This window comes from Ursus maritimus, unplaced genomic scaffold (assembly GCF_017311325.1).
Source record: "Ursus maritimus isolate PB19 unplaced genomic scaffold, ASM1731132v1 scaffold_28, whole genome shotgun sequence".
In the NCBI taxonomy this organism is placed as follows: domain Eukaryota; kingdom Metazoa; phylum Chordata; class Mammalia; order Carnivora; family Ursidae; genus Ursus; species Ursus maritimus.
The window spans coordinates 19,661,281-19,668,483 of record NW_024425341.1 but is presented as its reverse complement, the minus strand read 5'-3'; the positions used below and the strand labels follow the sequence as shown (position 1 = coordinate 19,668,483).

General features: G+C 45.4%; 1 pseudogene; it reads left to right on the top strand.

Moving 5' to 3' along the window:
- The first annotated feature begins 6,210 nt into the window (after nt 1-6,210).
- LOC103681322 lies at nt 6,211-6,915 on the top strand (annotated as a pseudogene).
- The last annotated feature ends 288 nt before the right edge of the window (nt 6,916-7,203 follow it).

Below are 7,203 nucleotides of genomic sequence, written 5' to 3'. Positions count from 1 at the left end.
TGATCAGAACCTCTAACATCTGGGTGGGTCTGAGAGTCTAGGTCTTAACAAGCACCCCAGGGGGTGTGGAGGCTATGCCCGCCCCTCCCCCTCACAGTCATGCCTCACAGTGACACTCAGCAGAGCCCAGTGTGAAACCTGCCCTGCAAGAGGATCCTAAGTGAGGCTCACTCTCTGAGTCACCCATAAAGTGATGGCGGTACAAGATTCTCCATCCCTTTGGTTGATTTTCCCACAATTTCCTAAGGCACCCCAAACCTGAGGCAGCAACTACACTTTATCAGGCTGGTAGAAAGAAGCCTAAGAACTTGTCTATTTTCAAGCAGCAATAGTGCTCTAAAAAAGACTAAAATTCCATCTAATACCCATTTCCCAAATTATCTCAATAGAAGGAAGGAGGGCAACGTCTAGATCCTATGGAACTGCTTAGGACAGCAGCTGAAACCCTAAAAATAGCTGAATCATGTTCTGAGCCCCATCAGGGAATTCCTTCCCAACATTTGACTTCAATGGATCGTCACGAACGCACAGCTGCCCGGCTACACAAATGTGCCACACGGTGCTGAAACAAAGGGTCTTAGATCTTAGAAACAGTGGTCGGTGGAGACCCTGCATTGGACTGGCTACTTTCTTGCTTAGAAATTGGACATTGGCAAAACCTGTATGTCCAAAACAGGGGATTTATGAGGGGCAGGAAATACATTTCTGTTTCAGTTTTGGAGGTAGAAAGGATTCACACATGACGCCCACCCTGCGTCTCTGATTAGACAGTAGAGAAACTACAGGACAGGAGCCAGCATACAGGTCTTTCTTTACTTAGATTCTATCACAGTGTTTTGTTGTTGTTGTTGTTGTTGTTGTTGTTGTTGTTGTTTTATGGTGCTTGATAATTCCAGGTGATTCTGTCCGGGCAGGAAACAGCCTGGGGACGCTAGTTAAAATCTGCAAGACCCACTCTCCTTCAGAAGAAATCGTGAGCGTACTTAGATATGTCCACAGAAGTTGGAGGTTCTCAGTTTTACTAACTTAGAACTGGGACTAAGTTTGGCCCCAAACGCCACCAGCAAAAAAACACCCAAACTATGGTAAATTACAATTGGTATTTCTCTAGGATCTGAAATTTTCAGAGAACCTGGGAACCCATATAAAAACCCCTATATGACTTGTTCTTTTCTCATAAGGATGGTGAAAAATTTATTCTGAAGTTTGCAAAGCCCTTCAATTCTTGGAGGAAGCATCTGGATAAGAAAGATTATCAAGTATTAATCTAATTTTTAAGGGAGAATACTAGAACTTTAATACTAAAATGAGGGGAGCATGGGTGGCTCAGTCGGTTAAGTGTCTGACTTCCACTCAGATCATGATCTCAGGGTGCTGGGATTGAGCCGGAGTCTGGAAGTCTGGGTCCACACTCGGCAGGGAGTCTGTTCCTCCCTTTCCTTTTCCCTCTGTCCCTACCCCCTACCCCCTGCGCCTGCTCTCTTTCTCTCTCTCTCTCTCACTCTAATATAAATAAATAATCTTTAAATAAGTATAAAAATGAGCATTAACCTTCAAAACAGTTACACTAGAAGACTATAGCTGTATTTCAATGAAGCTGCCATTTCTCAAAATATTTCTGGACTCCTATTTTGTGAATTTTAAAGTCAGGCTGGGAGCCACACAAGAAACACAGTCTTATTACAATATTTTTTAACCTTTTTAAATGTATACAGCTTTTGAAATGTGAAAAAAATGACCATCAACCATATCATTGACGTATCACCTAAGAGTGTTGAAATCTTAAGTCGAAATTTATTTTTGGGGGGCACCTGGGTGGCTCAGTCGTTAAGTGTCTGCCTTCAGCTCAGGGCGTGATCCCAGCGTTATGGGATCGAGCCCCGCATCAGGCTCCTCCACTGGAAGCCTGCTTCTTCCTCTCCTACTCCCCCTGCTTGTGTTCTCTCTCTCTGGCTGTCTCTCTCTCTGTGTCAAATAAATAAATAAATAAATAAATAAATAAATAAAACTTTAAAAAAATTTATTTTTTGTTGTTTATGTAATGAAATCAGGATTTTCTTTTCCTATTTTACATCTGTGAATGCATTTTCAAAATATATCACCAACACGCCATCCCTAGAATTTTTATTTCCCATTGAGAATCACTGCATTATATTTTAGTAAAAGCTTATTTTTAACCAAAACTCAGCTTGATTACTCCCTTGACTCAACAGCTTGCCTCTGAATGAGGCCTTTTTCAAAAATCAAATCCCTTTTGAATAGAGATAGTTTGCCACCCTACATAAGAGATGTCACAGCCTTTGAGGGCAGTTTCAGATGGATTCTTAGAGACTTTTCATACTGATATTCAGAAAAGGACAATATCTGTGTGCTCAAAATCTAATAGGTTAAGAAGTTAATCTTAATAGTCATTATTGATCAGTTACAGTTTTTAAGCAGAGGGTTTGTTTTATGTTATAGGTCATTATAGATGAAAAGCTACAATGTGGAGACCCAGGCTGATCACCGGCTTATTAGACAAACAGTATATTAATCGTGAACCTTGAAAACCAGGCTTTGGGAGAGACATTCGTGTGCATATAACGTAAATCCATAAGCAAGAGCTAAATGTTGTAGAAACAAGTGTGAGTGTGTAGGTTTTGAGCAGTGGGAAGGGAATGAGTCAGGAAAATAGAGATTCAAACTTACTTCAAAGACATTTTTGAAGCTGATCACTTCTAAATAAACAATGAGAAGAATGTGATCAAACAGAGAAGTTTGTAAACTACCTCTGCGATTAATGCGGCTTTGATATTTGCTTTTATTTACTCAAAGTCCATGCCCTGTCAAAGTCCTGTTTAAAATATTTGCTGTTTGGAAGGCAGGGGTAATTACGGGATACAACATTTAGTGAAAGGAAAATCATAGATGTGGTACTCACTTACGGCCGAGAAACCTACCACATTCGTCTTGGCCTAAGAGACCCGGATGAGGCCGGTGATGACCCCGATGATGCTGGGGGTGGTTGCGGTGGTGGAATCCTTCAACTCTTTCTCATACCGTTCTCCCAACTGTTCCCACTGAAGCAAACAATGTGATCTCCGGAAGCTTCCTGTTATCTCAGAAGCAAAAACACAGATAATGAGTTGCTTATGTTTTGAGAGGGTAGAAGAAAAGGAGCCACGGTGAGAGACCATGTATCTTGTGAGAAATGATATTGTTAGTCCATTGGGAACCTGGGACCAGGCCTTAATTTTCAGATACAGCACTCCAGTCATATAAACTCAATGTGACATTCAGGGGTGTCTTTAGGCTGGTTTTTCTCTGGTGAAGGTTATAGAAATATTCATTTTGAGGTGCTATTGTGTGGGTTTCTTGCAAAATACATGTTTTATCAGTGTTAACATTCATACAAATGCTCCAGCAGTTAAACAGATAAAACAGGGGACATCATGGTATTTGGTTCAAATCCCGGCTCTCCCACTCTCGTGTTGTGTGAAGTTAAATAAGTTAACTGCTCTGAGCCTCTATAAACCATTTTTACTCATAACTCTTAGGACACTAAATGTGGGTTTTCCACACCAAGCAATTCTCCAACACTCCTAACATCCAGTGAGTGCCCAACAATTCAATTCAGTTCTGACCCTAACTACCCAGAGGCAGTGTCAAACCCAACAGATTAAGGGTTCAGTCCCACAAAACTGCCCCTTGCTTTATTTTTTTAAAAGATTTTATTTATTTATTTGACAGAGAGAGCGAGAGAGCACAGCAGGGGGAGCAGTAGAAGGAGAGGGAGAAGCAGTCTCCCCACCAAGCAGTCAGGGAGTCCAATGCGGGGCTTGATCCCAGGACTCCGGGATCATGACCTGAGCCAAAAGATAACCATCTGAGACACCCAGGCACCCCTGCCCCCGGCATTGGATGCAAGTACAGGTCCTGGGGGCCTCCCATACTTCTAACTGATTGGTTATAAATTGGGGGTTTCCATAACCCCCTCCTTGAGTTCTGTAATTTTCTAGAGTGGCTCACAGAACTTAGGAAGTCACATTACTTACCATTACTGGTTTATTATAAAGAATACGACTCAGGAACAGCCAAATTGAAGAGATGCAGAGGGCGAGATACGTGAGTAAGGGGCCTGGAGCTTCTATGCCCTTTCCAGGCTCGCCACCCTCCCAGCACCTTGAGGTGAACACCAATCAGCAGGCTCTCTGACCATCCCCACCCCCAACATAGTTTCAGGACCTTTATGGAGGTTTCATTACATAGGCACGATTGATTAAACCATAGCCCCTGGTGATTACCTCCATCTCTAGCCTCTCCCCACCCCGCCAGAAGTCAGGGGGTGCGGATGAAAGTTCCAACCCTCTGATCATGTCTTAGTCTTTCTGCGGACCAGCCCCCCTTCTGGAGCTATCTAGGGGTCCCCAACCACCAGTCATCTCATTAGCATACAAAACACATTCTTACCACTCCAGAGATCCCAACAGCTTAAAACGCTTGTGTTTGGGGTCAGGGACTAAGACCGAATGTTGTAACAAAAGATGCCCTCTCTCAGGAAATTACAAGGGTAATTACCACTCTCGCTTAGGGAAATTGCAAGAGTTTTAGAGTTCTGTGCCAGGAACTGAGGACAAAGACCAAATATGTATTCCTCAGTATATCACAGCCTCAGTTTCTCCAGCTCTGAGTAGGATGATGATGAATACATTGCATAGTAGTTAAAAGGATCTGTCGCTTGTTAGCAAACACCTAGGACTGACGGTGTTCCTCTTTGGTGACAATTACCTTGTTTTTCCCGGTTCAGNNNNGAACAGTAACCACTGCCTTTGGGCCGATCTCTGAGCTGGGCACTCTGAGGGACACTGAAAAAGGAGCAGAGACGTTGCAGGCTGCCAAACACCTCAACAGAGCTGCGAGGGCCCCTCAAGGGGATAATTCTTCGCCACGGTAGAAACTTAGTTTGTAGAGTGGCTGGACATTTATTGTGAAAGTGTGTCAAGTAGCAGAGAGTCTCGAATGTCAATGATTACCTTACTTCCACTCAGAGTATAGAGACCCACTTCATGTATTTGCTTAGAGATCAAGGCCTGTGATACCAAAAAAAAGGAAATGGAACACAGTTCTCCTTGTGTGCTGATTCCAGAATGCTGGTCGGAGCTAACATCTGCCTAGTCTGTTTAAATGAGCTGTCGTACATACCTTTGGTTAAAAACAGAACAAAAAAGAAAGAAACCTCTACCGGTACCCTTGCTGAAAAGTATGATTCAAGTGAGATCAAATCTTTTCAAAGTGCTTTATGAATGGTACGGTCCTCTATAAATGTTTGGCAAGCTTCCACCTACACGCTTTATTACCTTTGCTGTTATAGTGTGAGTTATCATCGAAGGTTTTAAGACTGTAAGAACATAAGTCCTCCACCTGCACGGGGATGTTCGAGAGAGAACAGTGAATGTGTGCGCCCATGAACACACACGCGAGGGGCTCTGAAGAAGGGGACACGTGGCTCCAACAGACTGCCATCATCGTAAAATATTTAAAATATTGTTCTATTTTTATTTTTTATTTTAGTTTTTTAAAGATTTTATTTATTTATTTCAGACAGAGAGAGAAAGAGACAGAGAGCATGAGCAGGGCGGGGAAGGGGCAGAGAGAGAAGCAGGGAGCCTGATGTGGGGCTCAATCCCAGGACCCTGGGATCACGACCTGAGGCGGAGGCAGACGCTTAACCAACTGAGCCAGCCAGGAGCCCCAATATTGTTCTATATTTAAATGTTAGTTTTTTCAAATTAAGTATAGAAGTTATTTCTGATGAGCGATAGCAAACCTTTGGTAGAAATTTTATAGAAAAGTGTTAAGAAGCTGATGAAAATGAAGTGTGACCTCTTTGCCCCGGGCATCCCAAACTATGACCTTGACCTGAAAGCAGGTTACTATCTTTGCACTCCCAAGACGTTAATGCCATGAGCCCCTCCAGGTTTAATTACTTGAATGCAGTCCCCACTTCCCGGCACCCACATCCATCCTCGTCCCATGCCTCCCAGTTAGCATGAGGCTTCTCAAGGTGCCAAAGTGTATGTTCTCTGGAACAAGTTCTTGGTTTTGCTTATTTCTTGTTTCTTGGCCTGCAGCCTTTACTGCTGTTGCCCCTCACAAGAGTGCAGCTGTGACAGACTCTGGCACTGGTCTCCAGGCAGCCAGTTAGCCCACTGCCTGTCTATCCCCAGAGCCATGGAGGGAGCCACTGTGATCCAGAAGGCCAAGCTGGCAGAGCAGGCGAAGGCTATGGGGACATGGCAGCCTTCATGAAGGGTGCCATGGGAAAGGGGAGGAGCCACCCCATGAAGACTGAAACCTTCTCTCGGTGGCCCATGAGGGTGTGGTGGGGGGCCAGGGCACTGCCTGGAGGGGCCTGCTCCGTGCTGAGCAGAAAAGCAATGAGGAGGGCTAGGTAGAGAAGGGCCCGGAGGTACAAGAGTCCTGGGAGAAGGTGGAGACTGGGAGAAGGTGTGCGACACTGGTGGGCCTGCTGGACACCACCTCATCAACGACACTGGTCATGCTAAAAGTTGGGTCTTCCACCTGAAATTGAAGGATGACTACACCCTACCAGGCTGAGGTCACCTCCAATGGGGACCAGAAGTGTATCATCGACCCTGCCCTGTGGGCCTACCAGGAGACCATAGACATCAGCAAGGAAATGCTGCCACCAACCCCATCTGCCTGGGCCTGGAGGAGCTTTCTGGTCTTTTTCTATGAGGTCACCAACAGCCCAGAGGAGGCTGTCTCACTGGCCAACAACCCCTTCGACGAGGCCATGGAGGACCTGCACACCCTCATCATCATCATGCAGTGGCTGCAAGACAGCCTGAGGCTGGGGATGGCTCACAACACCAAGGAAGAGGGGGTGAGGCTCCTGAGGAGCCCCAGAACTGAGCTGCTCCTGCCCCCTGCCCTGCCCTGCTCCCACTCCCCATGAGAGGACTAGTATGGGGTGGGAGGGCCCACCATGGCTCTCTGAACTCTGCTCCTGAGACCCCCACCTGTGAACCAGGTCACGGCTCACCCTCTTGACCCTCTCCTGCCCCTATTGCCTCTGGGTCTTAGGAATTGAGAGAGTCCCACCCTGTGGATGAGACCTGGACTATGTGTGTGGTAGAAGCTGGAGATGAGTGTGTGTGTGTGTGTGTGTGTGTGTGTGTGTGCAAGACCAATAATGAGAGG